The sequence below is a fragment of the Alexandromys fortis genome, unplaced genomic scaffold (genome assembly GCF_014885135.2).
Source record: "Alexandromys fortis isolate MF-2015 unplaced genomic scaffold, M_Fortis_MF-2015_v1.1 scaffold_65, whole genome shotgun sequence".
Taxonomy (NCBI): Eukaryota; Metazoa; Chordata; class Mammalia; order Rodentia; family Cricetidae; genus Alexandromys; species Alexandromys fortis.
Window position 1 is genome coordinate 5,228,930 of NW_026067986.1, and position 8,990 is coordinate 5,237,919.

An 8,990-nucleotide genomic window follows, 5' to 3' on the forward strand; every position below is an offset into this window, starting at 1 on the left:
ATCTAAGAGTTAGTTAATAAAAATCCTGAGCTAATAGGCCAAGCAGTGTTGTAATTAATATAGTTTCTGTGTGATTATTCCGGTCTGGGCAGCTGGGAAATGAAAGAGTAGTCTCTGTTTACATTTATACTTAGTTTTTTTTTTAATTTTTTATGCCTTTATAGCCATGTCCCAAGTCCTTCTGCACACCATCTCAATTATGATTTTCTTGGGGGACTGGATATTATTCATATAGTATTTATATCTCTTCTTCCTTTATCCTGTCTGTGACAAAATTTGGTCTGAATAATATTTATGCAAATATGTTAGAGAAGTTCCTAAGAGATCTTTGTTTGCAGCTTTCAGATGTATTAATTTCAGAGATATTTGACTTTGCCTTCTAGTTGCCATAAAGCTCTACACCACCTGCTGTTATTAAACTTCAAAACCTGCTTGTGACACTTGGCAATAACATTTCTAGAATTTTCTTTTCCTTAGAATACACAGTAAAAATGACTAAGTGCCAACATAGAGATTCCGGGAAATAATAGAGTCCATTATAGAACTACTCAAGAGGAATAAACAGGAAACCCAGCAACAAGTAGACTTAATAGCAAGGAGCCAGAAGATAGACCACAGTGCTGAGAAACTAGGCACAGTCATTAAGGTCCACTAAACCTTATATAAAACACTCTTGTTTAATTGATAGATTGTAGGACTTAGCCAGACAGGTAAGCCTTCCAGCCGTACCGGCATCTTTCCAGTTCTGCACCCGAGGAAGCTGGGAAGCCTTGACGTTGTTAGTTCAGTAAGTGATAGTTATCTGGTATCTTAGGTTCACAGGAGAAGGTTACTATGGAGCTAAAAAGGATTATAATAGCACCCCAGAGGAAATCGGGGCTGATACACTAATACTGAATGAAACACAGGCAAGTCCTCTTTACAGGAGCAGGCTTGAGAGAAGTTGTTAAATAAAGAATCAGATGAAAGAAGATTTGACTAGATTCAGCTAAACTTGAAAAGTTTGAGAGCTCATTGGTTGCCCAACTCATTCTTTGACCTGAAAGCACTGGAAAATACTGTGTATATTAAAGTATTTGTTCTTCTATTGTATACATATATCCTATGCGAAATTTAAAACTATTGTTTGGCTAAGAAAGATAACTACTAAATATATTGCACACTTTTGTATACCTTTTACTTTTTTTTAGATCAATACCACAATTTTACGTTTGAAAAAAAAATGGTTAAACATTATGTCTCTGTTATGCCCAAATCTGCAAAGTCCCTACAAAAGCCAACAAGGAAACTGAGTCCCATATGTAAAAGCAAAGAGCTTTTGTTTTAATCAAGTTTGCAAACTCGGTCTCTCTGCATGTCCAATGTATTGGAATAACCAAAGAGCCCCGAGCTCAATTAGAATAGGGTTTTATAGTAGTAAAGGTGGGGATGAGGGGTTTCTGAGGTTTTAAGATCCCTGATTGGCTGACGTTTGTCTAGGGTGTCCTGGTGACTGTGCACTGGCAAGTGTTCCTATCTACAGTGATTGGAATATTTACTCTGAATAAACTGCTCCTGGGTGGGGGTTAGGTGATCCCAGCTTGTGGTTTCTCCTGCAGCCAGGCATTGCCTCAGCGTAAACTGAGACTCCAGCCTCCATTTAAATTCATCATCTTTCCCAGGTGATAATCTTTGGAAGTACTTTCTTTGGGTAACCTGTGCAAACTTAGCTTATCATGGCTGGCCCCCGCAGTCTCAAAAAGGTCTTTAAACTATTTAAGTATGTAATTAAGGTAAAAACATAATACATCACACATATATAATTAATTCATTTAAAAAATGTTACATGATCAGTGGAAAAACTTGCCCATAGAAGATTTGAGCAAACAAAGTAAAAGTATTTTCTTACCTCAAAAGTTACGATGTGGTCTGGTTGAGTATTTTTAGTGATCTAGGAAATTACACCTTAACTGTGAGGATCCAGAATGTGAGCCGGTGGGAAAGATCTTAATAACTCTCAGTTGCTTGAGCTGGAAAAGATGAGGCTTAGACTGAGGCAGAGATATCCTGTTCACATGTCACAGATCATCTCTGTTCTTCCTAAATTAGAAACACAGAATAACAATTTTTACTTGAAAAAAGATATTTGCATATGAGACATTCAATGTAAGGACAGTAAAGAACTTTGAAATCTATGCATTTAATATTAGGCATACGTGTGTGTGTGTGTGTGTTCCTAACCTCTTATTGCTATAAGGGGGCAGGAACAGGAGGAGAGGAGGGAGGAGAAACTGTAGTTGGTACGTAAAATGGATAGATAAATGTCAATAATTTAAAAAGATGTGAACTATGTTAATTTCACACATTATGTTCTTTCATTCATTCGGTCACTTCACCCAGACACAATAGTAGTGTTCCTGCTTTAGAGCTTCGAAGAATGAAGCTAAAAAAGAGGGTGGAGGTGTTCTAAGCTCAGTAAGAGCAGAGCAGTTGAATCCAGCAGAACACCTGCTCTAACCCCCTGCTGTGAGCCAGCTTCCCACTGCTTGAGCTGACTCCTCTCCAGATTTCTGGATTTCTCTCAGGGCCCTTAATGGTTTGTGTTCTACATTTCGGTGACTTATGCACGCATTTCCTGTCTCTGAGAGCAGGGAGAGCACCTCAATTGTGTTTTTTTTTAACTCTTCTACTGTCTCTCGCATGTCATTCATTTTTCACTTGAAGAATGAATAATGAAGGATTTCATTTTGAAGGGAAGTCTCAGCAAAAAAAAAAAAAGAAACTGAGAAGAAAATCACACCCAGAATAAAAGGCAGCTCTACAAACGTCAAACGGAAGCATCACTGTTTCAGATCCATGTTCATATAAGATGATTTCCTTGGTCAAGAAGTCAAGCGAACCAGGTGGGGAATAGCAGCACAAGGCAGCTGAGGTCCAGAACTCCAGTTGTCCCAGCTCAGCTAGACAAGGCTGATGATGCAGATTAAGCCTACCTTTGGAAATGCAGAATTAAAAACAAAAACCCTCTTGGGGGAGATACAGATTCTGGTTGCCTATTGGAACTAGATGATAAACAGTATCTATCTATCTATCTATCTATCTATCTATCTATCTATCTATCTATATAGAACAACTAAAAGTTAAAGATTGTTGTGGTGATGTACATACAAGAGAAATTGAGACAATAGCAGCTAAGGAGGGTGAGTACCCAAAGGACTCTCCAAGACTACAAAAGCGTTATTACAGCTAGAACAAAGAAAAACAGAATCAGAAGAATTCTACAATTTAAGGATGGCAGCATTCCTGACTTTGGCTCTTCATTCTGTAGGTGGCTGAATATAAGAAGTTTGTGCCCAACCTAGCCACACATTCTGTGACTTTAACTTTGTCGTCTGCTCTTAGGACCCTTTTTTCTCCTGGGTCGCCTCATCCAACCTTGATAAGAGGGCTTATGCCTACTCTTACGGCATTTGGTTGATACCCCTGAGAGGCCTGCTTGTTTCTAAAAGGAAAAAGAGGAGCATTATCTGGGGGAGAGGTCAGGTGGGTAGGAGGTTTGAGGGAGGGGAGGCTGTGGTCTAGATGTATTATATGAAAAAAGAATAAATTTTTAAAAAAGTATTTCTTCATAACCATAATATCTTATTGTAATTATAACTGTAATTTATCATACTCATAATATGTTAGTGGTTAGAAGTTACATATAAGTATGGCTTTAGTTGGGGATAAAAAGATGACATCCTTGAATGAAGATCATCTTCACGTTTGACCCAATCATCAAAATAATTAATTTTATGTTGGGTATACAAATAAAGTTAATTTTAGAGGTTCAGATAATAAGTAATAGAAATTACTTTTATTATATAATACAGCATTTTGTGGTATGATTTTTATTATGAAAAATTTGAAATCACTAAATTTCTGAGTGGTGGGGGTAGAAATGAAGAATGTAATAAAAAAGGAAATAATTCATAAAGTATTGGATACTAAATGGTTTACTCCTGACAATTTTCCAATGAAAACAAGCAAATTATGTTTTTATTTTTATGTATGGAGATGAGAAGCTTAATAAAACAGATGAAATTAATTTTAATAGTACTATTAGTCTTTTCCCTGGCTTCTCGGCATCTGAACCTAGGGCCTAATGTGTGCACAATAGTTTACTCACCACCATCTCCCTAACCTTCCTTTGCTTTTCAAATGGTGATATTAATTTAATTAAAAAATATGTACTGTAAATGTTGGGCCAAAATTATGTCAGGGCCTGTACCTTGCAGCCTGTAGGACAGAGAAAAGCCTGGCTAGAGTATGAAGTATAGTCTTAAAGCTACTGAGGGGGGATGAGACAGCAAAATTTAGGTAGAGGGAGGGCTTGGTCGTCCCTCATTGGCTGGAGGTACCGTACATCACACAATGTCACTTAACCTACATAAGCTGATACTCACAGTAATAAACTGAGTTCTTGCTTTGATATGACTCCCTATCATGTCTGATTGCCCTGCATTGTGGGGCTGCAGAATGGGTGGATAGCACACTCAGCTTTCCCTGGGGGCATAAGGCTAAGGAGGCCTGGCATGTAAAGACCACCAAAACAATTCTGCAGATGAGATTCCATTTTTGCTCTAGGTTTTGAAATGTGATTTTGAAGATATTAAACTTTCATTGACATGCTTATATTCTTTGAACGTTCACACTTTGATAATTATTACCATTTCCTCTCCCTTTGGTAAGCCTTAAGATTTAGGATATATATATCTTACACTATATCTCTACCTTTTATTTCCCCTGCTTAGTTCGTGTTCCCCTTAAACTGATATAATCCAAAACTTCTAGCTCCTTTCCTTAGTTCATGGTGTCTTTTTATATTTGTAGAATTTTTTTTTTCCGAAAGCCAGGTTCAACATATCTTAACTAAAAACTCTTAGGCTATTTAGATCATAAATTATACTTGCAGGTTCCAACAGAATCGTGACTCTGGCATTTAACTTACCTGCAAGTTTTATTACATTTTCTCATTAAAAACAAATATAAACTGCTGAACGATGATAGCCATTTCCTCAGCCACACACGATACTGCGCTTAAGGATTTTATTTTCCTGAAAACCCCTACTCCATAGAAAGCTCATCCATCAGCTGTAATGAGAGCTGTCAAGAATATTTAGTGAGGAATAGCTGCTTGATATGCTAATAGCAGCCCCTCAGTGAATTCATTTTGTTCTGCTCCTTGACATTAATGGTTTTCATAATCTAATGAGTGATGTGTGTAGCAAGAGAAGGCCACGGGGAAAGACCATTATAAACTTACAGTGGGGAAAATCTTCATCAGTGTTTGTTCCCATGCAGCAGAATGCATCTGGATACATCCACGTGCTGGAGCCTTTATAGAATTCTATCTTAAGGTACCATTTGACATTAGGGCTTTTGTGTATTGACTACTCACTTGCTTTTTCTACCACCGTGTTGGCCTGGAGTCCTGGTGGGTCTGGTTAGAGGAAAACTGGGAGGAGACCCTCTTACGTCCTTCCAAGCAGATGATACCTTTGAGTCTTTAAGATACTACTGTTTTACATGGAAGAAGAAGTTGGAGCCAAAGAGGTGCTGATGGGATCGATAATGATTTGATTGGTTAAATCAAGAGTACCGTTTTGGGTGCTCCACTTCCTAACGTTATGTTTGTGATTAATTTATGTGAACTTCCTTTATGGCATGGTTTTGAAAGTAGAATGGATGCACACATTTGTCAGGGACAGTTAAATTAGATGCTGATAGTGGACATGTTAATGAGTTCTCAAGGTCCCTTTTTAGTCGTTCAATGACTTCAGTAATCCTAATGGAGTCACCTAAGTCAGTAGCTATGATCTGTTAGCTTTGGAAAGAGCTACATTCTGATACTCACAAGTAAATCACTCAGTGGGGTCAACGGGGAGGATTCTAACATTTCTCAACAGGTTTGAAGTTTTTTTTTAATATTTTATTTATTTTGTATACAATATTCTGTGTGTTTGCCTGCAGGCCAGAAGAGGGCATCAGATGTCATTTTTAGATGGTTGTGAGCCACCATGTGGTTGCTAGGAATTGAACTCAGGACCTTTGGAAGAGCAGGCAATGCTCTTAACCACTGAGCCATCTCTCCAGCCCTGAAGTTTGGTTTGTGTTGTTGTTTTTTGCATAGGATTGAGATGGGTTTCTCTACGTAGTCCTGGCTGTCCTGGAACTTACTTTGTAGACCAGGCTGGCCTCAAACCCACAAAAGTCTTCATACCTCTGCCTTCCAAGTGCTGGAATTAAAAGAGTACACCACCACCACCTGTACTGAATTTTGGTTTACATCAAGGTACTAGAGAGAAACATTACAGTTCACTTAAAAGTAAAGACTAATCATGTCTTGTATTAAAATTATAAATACCATTCTTGTTTGGAGAATGAAATATTGAAATATGTGAATACTGCTTGTTAAATATTCTGTACGTTGTGGGAGAATACTGTATTTTAAAATATTCAAGAGAGATATTTGTAATTGAATTAGAGGAAAGGGTAACTTGGCTTTCAGTAGGGGAAAGGAACATTCAAATTCTGAAAAACAGATATTTAGATTTTTTCCACTTATTTATTTATGGTTAGGTAGGGTCTTACTAAATAGTATAGGCTAGTATTGAACCTGTGATCTATGTGCTTTTTATTGTCATGTTTGAGTTTTAAATTAACTGAATAAGTTCATTTTATAGGTACCAGTAATCTTGTAATTTGCTAAAATTTTTTTTTCATGACAAAGCACCTTGTATTTTTGCTTGGTTATTTATATTTCATTGAATGATGGCCCATGTATATATTTGTTTATATATATGTACATACTAACATGCCATGCTTCTTATAGAGAGATCAGAGGATTATTTTACTAGGGGATTTATTTCTTCTCCCACCCAGTGTGTTCTGGGGAATAAATGCAGCCTTGGCGTTGTGCTGTGGGACAATTGTCTTGTACTCTGTAAAGATTTGTCAGTTTTATTGTTTTTATAACACGCTAATTAGCCAGTAGCCAGGCAGGCAGTATAGGGAGGACAACCAGAGCAGGAGAATTCTGGGAAGAGGAAAGGCTGAGTCTACAGTCGTCACCTAGACAGAGAGGAAGCAAGATGAGAATACCTTGCTGATGAAAGGTACCAAGCCATGTGGCTAACACAGACAAGAATTATGGACTAATATAAGTTATAAAAGTTAATAAAAATTATGAGCTAATAGGCAGATCAATTTATAATTAATGGAGACCTCTGTGTGTTTCTCCTAGACTGAACAGTTGCAGGACCTGGAGGACAGAAACCCATGTCACCAAGGTTGGTGGATAGTACCTTTACTCTTTGGGCCACCTCATCTTGTTGGTCCAGATCTTATATTTTTGCATGGCAATATTGCAGCTGGGGCAGAGACAGTAATGGGGTTTTCATTTACCTTCTATGAATTCCAGCAGCCTCCTGTGTAGCACACTTGTGGTAAAAGGCACAGTGCTAACCACGAAGCAGTCTTCAGTACTTCTGAATGACTACCAGTCATATAGTCTCCTGCCTTGAACCAGAGTTGATAGCCCCAGTGGCACACTCTGTATTTCAGGTTCTTACATTAACTTGACAGAAATGACAGTTCTATGAAGGGATTTGTGAAATTTAAAAAGTGGATGGATGTTCTTAGAACAAATCTTGTGTATTCTGCGTTTACTCCATTGCGCTGGGTTTTTAACTAACTTAACAGAGTTGCTAAGTGCTCACCAAAGTACTGGTTGAGGGTGAAGTTTAGATATACTTTGCATGTTAGGTTATTTTTATCCTTCATATTCATGAACACAGACATGGGATGCATATCCATTCTTAAATATTCTTTTTAATTTTATTAAAGAATGTTTTATAGTTTCATGTACAACTATTTCAACGTTTTTGTTCTGATGTAATCTGACTTTTGTGTTGTTGATTACTGTCAAATATAGAGCAGTGTTTAAAATACTGATTTGATATTGTCTGCAATACTCATTTAATAATTCTGAAGTGCTGTATGTGTGTGTATGTGGGTGGGTGCATGTGATCAGTGCACAAAAGGGCAAAAGACAGAGAAAGTCTTCCTTAGGATTTGGTATATAAGACACTGTAGAGAAAAGAAAGTTTAACTTTCTTTTTTTAAATTCGTATGCTTTTATTTTTTAATGTAAACCTCAAAGGAAACATTTCCAACAATCAGCATTTCATGGACCTGGCTTGTTCTCTTCTCTCTCTCTAAATTGCGAGGTAGGTGGAGGGACAGTAGTTATCTTTCTCTGAATCTCCTTTTTTTTTTTTTTGACTCAGAGTTATAGCAACAAGGGTTCAGGAGTGGCACACAAACCTTAGTGGTAACAAACAGCTCTCCGATGGGACTTTAGAAGGAAATAATGCCTAACTTTGAAATCCTACTGAAAATGTACTTTTCATGGTTTCAATAACATGGAGTCAGTCAGGTTCCAAAATTATTACTTAATATATTGCAGAAAGAAAAAGCTCATAAGAATGATATTGGGTGCTATTATGAGAAGTGTGATAAAATCTATCACATCCATTTCTTCTCATTGAGAAGGTATTTTCTTTGTCTGCTGTGCCTTACTATTTATCATTCTATTCTGTGCTACATCACTTAGTGATCAGTTTGGTTATTAGATCAATTGTCCTAATATTGCAATCCTTGTGCTATTTTATTTAATAGCAGTCTTGGAGTGCTACTGTTAATTTGGATTTGCTAAAGATAACTTGCTAATAGCCTCCTTTCAGTAAACAAGAAAAAGTGCTCTACCTAAAGAAACTGCAGACATATACTGAAGGTGCTGAGGTCTGCAAGAACAAATCTATATGCAGAATTGTGAGTTAGGAAAATGAAAGTTGTACTAATTGTCTCTCACACTGCCCAAGGTACATCTGCACTGTATATACAGTTAGTACAGACAGAAGAGGAATTCGATACTGCTGTTTGTACTGCTAAGTTTCTGGTAACTTCGT